The sequence below is a fragment of the Diabrotica virgifera genome, chromosome 3 (genome assembly GCF_917563875.1).
Source record: "Diabrotica virgifera virgifera chromosome 3, PGI_DIABVI_V3a".
In the NCBI taxonomy this organism is placed as follows: Eukaryota; Metazoa; Arthropoda; class Insecta; order Coleoptera; family Chrysomelidae; genus Diabrotica; species Diabrotica virgifera.
The window spans coordinates 245,603,921-245,609,992 of NC_065445.1; the positions used below are offsets into that span (position 1 = coordinate 245,603,921).

At 31.1% G+C, this 6,072-nt stretch overlaps 1 long non-coding RNA gene across 2 annotated transcripts; it reads left to right on the forward strand.

Moving 5' to 3' along the window:
- Positions 1–2,464: 2,464 nt before the first annotated feature.
- LOC126881643 (uncharacterized) lies at positions 2,465–4,547 on the forward strand. Of its 2 annotated transcripts, none has more exons than XR_007696948.1 (3): positions 2,465–2,615; positions 2,813–3,118; positions 3,530–4,547. It is a non-coding gene; the product is annotated as an uncharacterized LOC126881643 (long non-coding RNA). The 2 variants fall into 2 exon arrangements; XR_007696949.1 differs by having other exon boundaries at positions 2,468–2,619.
- Positions 4,548–6,072: the final 1,525 nt, after the last annotated feature.

The following is a 6,072-nucleotide window of genomic DNA, read 5'->3' on the forward strand; positions in this document are numbered from 1 at the left end:
AACGCCTTTGTAAATGAGCTACAACACGAACCCATATTCCTATTTAAAAAAATAATTACGTCATCACGCTCGGATGGATGACGTCACTAGTTTGAAATATATGCCAAGAAATTTAATTTAAAAATAAAAATCGACCTGTTTCGGGATTTTTCTCTAAAATCGTCCATTTTAGAGAAAATGAATTTATTCCATAATTTAGCCCCTCTCTGTATATCAGGAGACCGGCGACAATCTAACCAATAGTTTAGCAATAATTAAAATGTTAATTAAAAAATTTCGGTCGAAATAATAACCAGAAAGATTATGATACACCAGAATAACTATGATTTTCATATAAAAAAGCACTATACCTATTCAACGTACCTTACAGGATTGAAATTGGACCATTTGAGCGGTCTCGGGAATGTTATAAAGAAACAATTTTTTGGCTTATAAACAAATAGAACCCCTCAGAAAATATTAGATTAAATTAAATTAAGTTAACGCTGTTGAAAAGAGCACGGCTTCTGTGTCCTTTTCGAAGAAAAACAAATTGAATTGCGAGGAGTGATTCCAGGTATAACCGGTCAAATTTGACCGGCATTTGCGACAGAGTTATAAACAACAGGATTTTAATCTTTGAACCATTAGATACCTTTTAATTCCGGTCTTCTTTGTACATAAAAATTTTCATATCTTCAAGACACTCATAACAAAAAAGATTTATGTCACTGTCACCAAATTATTTAATTATTGATAAATAATTACTTCCCTCAAATTTTAGTTGAAAATTAAAGATTTTGTTTGGAAAACCCGAATTTTCCGAAGAAAATTTCCGTCGAAGGAAATTGGAATAAATTATTAATGTGCAGAATTAAATTACTGTCAATTTTTATGTGAGTGTTTTGGTTTAAAGTTAAAATTTTCGGAGTTTTAGAGCAATAATAAAAAAAAAGATTTCGGAGCGCTAATTTGTTTATAAACAAAATAGCACACTTTCTGTGGACTTTGCACAGCTATATTACTAATATAGGAAATCTTGAAGATTTTATTTCAGCATGTCCAGCAATAAAATAGCTGGTAATTAATTTTCCTTGTTTTTTACTAATTTTCCCAGATTATTACCTCACATCTTTCATTGAGTTGATGATTCATGTTGTGGACATTCTCAATTATTATATTTCTAATTTAATACTATTCTATCTAATTCCTCAAAACAAGCAAATTTCAATTAAACCCAGCTATATTATAATACCTTTTGATTTAGTTTTCCTTGCAAGAAATAAACAAAACACATCTAAACTAAACCTAACCTCGCTTTTGGCCATTCATTCATCTCCGTGTCAAATAATTTCGACAGTCGCCATCGCCATATTGAAAGCGACTTGTTTAGTGTCGAAATTTGATTTAGAATCAGGGCCCAGATCATCCAGATACTGCCGGGAGAGATTAAAGTTGGATTTATAGTTTGACGTAGCATAGACGTAGACGTAACGTAGACGCACTGGAAAAGTTCAACACCGAGTTTTGTGTACTCTTGTTTATAAATGAACGCAAGCGCCTGACGGAACGTAAGAGAAACGTAGCGTAACGGAAGAGTTGACCAATTTTCATCTTTTACAGTGCGTTTCTTATGTCTGGCCAATCAAAATCAAGAATTTTGTTCTGTCACCCAAAGCCCAAAGTGGACACGCCCTCATCCATTTTGTAAGGTTAAGGTGTTTATTAACATATTTGAATTTTGTTAATTATTTGTTACAATTAGGCCCGGTCTTTTCACCTTCGAATAAAAGTATTTATTAAACTATTATTCGGAGGTTTATTTGACAGATTTACATGAAATCTGCCGGATAAACTTCCCAATAAATAGTTATTCGGAGGTGAAAAGACCGGACCTTAAGTTATTAATTTAATAAAAATATATCATGGTGTAGTTTCAATATTTCAGATAAACATGAGTTGTTTATTAGTCTAATTCTGGGGTATCCACACATATACGATAGGTAAATCCAATAAACATTATTAAATATTTTAAAGAGTAGGAAATGAAACAAAATAGTTGGAAATACCACGGCACTAGGAGCATACCTTCGTGTATTTCCTAATCCATGTAACACCAAAACGGATACCTATATATTATAATAAATAATAGTATAAATAAATAAACACAAAGTTTGTTTACGGTTCGTATAATGTATAATTTACAGCATAGGGCATAGGCTATGTTGTTGAATTAAGTCATTCTTTCTACTCATGCGCAAAAATTCCGCTACGTCGAATTATAAATTGGCATATTATTTTCTTACGTTACAGTCCGTTTCTTCCGTCTGCGTTGCGTCTACGTCTACGCTACGTCAAACTATAAATCCAACTTTAATGTCCAGCAAACGACGGCAATGTTGCCAGATTCCTTTTAGCGGGAATTTTAAAATTTTATAGCAGGTTTGTTTTAAATTTGACAGTTCTGTTTTCTCAAGTCAAAAATCTTAACCTTACTTTTATAAGTGATTAGGATTATTATTATTATTTTATTTACATGTAAATTGAAACAATAAATATTGTGCTGTGTCATAATTTCAAACTCATTATGTTGCAGTCTTTTCCAGTTGATAAAATTGCAATTCAAAAACTTTTAGGTAGGTACGTGTAACTTCCACATTATTATTTAATTTTTAAGTATTAAGGTTGATGTTGATATCAAAAATTTAGATTTCAAAGATAGTTTTATGTAGGTAGATACTAATAGAGTAATACTAGATAATAGATTAGATACAAAGTAAGCTGTAAGTAGTATAACTGCCCATGTAATCACATGATATGTTGTTTTTTTTAGATTTGCACTGTATGGATGGCACAGGAAGAGAACAAAGAGTACAAGAACATGAAACATCTTATTATGAATGTATATGTATGTGATCCTCAAAAAATTATTTTACAAAACAAGATAGAGAAAGAGCTTTAAAATCCCAAGGATCCTGCAAAATGTTTATTTGGTGTACTAGTCGAATAATAGTATCTAAAAATATTGAAACTATTTTAAAACACATTACGGGCATGAGGATGATATAGAGCACTTACATAAATACCAAAATCAGATAAATATCTCTTCAAAGTTTATTTTGAGACTTTCTTCAAAAATGTAAGTAAAATATTTGCATATCGACAGCGGAAAGGCAGGACTTCGTAACTGAAAAATTTTTATAACATGAGTTACTTCAGTTTTCGCTTTAGAATAAGTGTATCTGCAGCTATTAAACAGCGATTACAGCTGGGAAAGTTTCTGGAAGGCTTCCAAAAGGCTTTCCCAGCTCTAAAAGCTGTTTAATAGGTGCTGATACACTTATTCTAAAGCGAAAACCGAATAACTCATTTTATACAAATTTTTCAGTTATGAGGTCCTGCCTTTCCACCATCGATATACACAATATAATTTAAAACAAGAATGTTACCACTAAACCACTTTTTAAATATTACTCATAAATATTTACTACAGTTTACAATTTCAAACTAGTGTGTTTGATTCTCCTATAACTATATTTTACTTTTTCAGTAAACTTCAGACTGTTCAGGATAGCATAATAGCATAGGAGGCGAATTAAAAAGAATTGATTTACTTACAAAGAAAAGATATCACAAACATTAAACTCTCTTATGGCATTGATTTCAAAGATGGGTATATGTACAATGATGATGCAACCAGTGTTTATTTTTGGGTTGAATGCTTACAGACTTACGTCCAATATTATTTTACAAACAACAGGGCATACTAATGGATATTCATTCTGAATTTAACATTTATGATTTTTGTCTTATTTTCCTTAATACTGTGCCAAAAGGAAATGTTAATTAAGTTTGGTAAATCCTGTATCGCAATCGATGGAACTCATGGGCTCAATTCCTATGACTTTGAACTTATGACAGTATTAGTAAAAGATGAATTTGGGAATGGATTTTGTACTGCTTTCTTATTTTCAAATAGAAAAGATACCTACTTTAATTTACCAATTTTTTTAAATACATGTCTGTGTTGGTATTATAGTCAAATGTTTTCATATCAGGCATAAGCGACACCTTTTACAACGCCTCGTCAAATGTAATGGGTATTGCTCCTAATAGACTGTTAAGTGCCTGGCACATAGATAAGGCATGGTAAGTAAATCTTAATAAAATATCATTCTGAAAAAAATCCTATTATGTATACAAGATGTATTAATGATGGTTTAGAGAGTATTAATAGCTTTTTGGGTAGACTTCTAAGTGATGCAGATACATACAATTTTAGTAAGTATTTCCAGTAGAACTACTGCAATAACATCCAACAATGGGCCTATTGTTATAGGAAGGGGTTGTGGAATTAATACCAATATGACCATTCAAAATTTTCATAAAATTTTGGATAAAAGGGTATCCATTAGTTGTTATCAGTTAAGTTTAAAACTTGGCACTCATGGAGAGCTATACCATAATATATAATAGGTATATCTCATAATATTACATCTCATATTGTTCACTACAGTAGTAATGAGTGAGCCTGCATACACAGAACCATAATAATATATTAGTTCGTGTATGCAGGCTCACTCATTACAATAGTGAGCAATATGAGATATAACATATTATAGTATAAGTCTCTGTGCATGACCAGATTAACACGTTTGGTACCCATCTCGAACAAGCTCCACTTGGCTGGTACCACATAGTTAAATCATTTATTTAGTTACACAGTACTACTCACATAACTTATGTGTCGTAAAAAAGTACCTTCGGTAAAACCTTCGTGATGCTACGTCATGGCCACTGAATGTGTTAAAGCTTGTTAATGTAGGAGAGTTATACTAAAATATATATCGCCTATTATATTGCCTTAAATAGAAAAATATCTTATTTAAATTGTATCCATGTAAGTTTTGATTTAATGAAATAAACCTTTTAATCAAAAAAGTGTTGTTTACTTGTGTACACCCAGCAATATCCTGATCATAGATAAATAATATAGTATTACTGGATCCTGATATGCAGACGCCAATAGGGCTTTTCATCGATTGTCATTTGTTTCGAGCTTCTGTCATGAGTCACATAATATTAATGTATCTACGTCATACGTCTTTGGTTTGTATCATTGGTATATACCAATAATGTACAACGTAGATATATTAATATTATGTGACACATGACAGAAGCTCGAAACAAATGACTGTGAATGAAATGCCCTATTGAATAGGGCTTTTCATCGATTGTCATTTGTTTCGAGCTTCGGTCAAGTGTCACATAATATTAATATATCTACGTCATACGTCTGTGGTTTGTATCATTGGCAATAGCAATAACATATGACATAGATATATTAATATTAGACAACACATGACAGAAGCTCGAAACAAATGACGGAGTGAAAAGCCCTATATCATGTAAATACAAGTCATAAAGATGTCCACTTTTTTCTATGAAGATGTCTTTCTACGGTTAAAATTTCACAGCCTAAAGACATCATTTATGTAACTTCTTAAGCCGTCACAAAATGACTGCAATAAGAAAATAGAATTTATTAACTCGCCTCGCCCCCAGGCAAAGTAAAGGTGCTAGGCCACTAAGAATGTTTTTTTTATTTTGCGGCTTTAGCGCTTAGCTATTTAGCCAGATACATGATGAGAATTAATACTATTATAATACATATTAAAACTAATTTAAATTACTAGTAATTTTATTAATATTCTGAATAATTATGTAACTACTTAATACTAAAATAAAAAAGTGTCCATCTATACTATCCCAACACATTTTCACCTTTGAAATCGTAAATTTCCATTCCCATTAAAAAATAATTTGTACTGTATAAGTATATTTCTTTTGAGCTTCATTTTTTTTTTCAAAATACTGCAACATGAGTTTTAAATTATGACACAGTACAATACTTGTTTCAATATTTACATTTAAATAAAATAATCCTAATTACTTGTAAAAGTAAGGTTATAAATTTAAGAATACAGAACTCTCTTTTAAAACCAAAGTGGCATTACACTAATTTTAAAATTCCCGCTAATAGGAAAAAGGTAAATCTGGCAACAGTGCCGTCGTTTGCTGGACATTTAATCT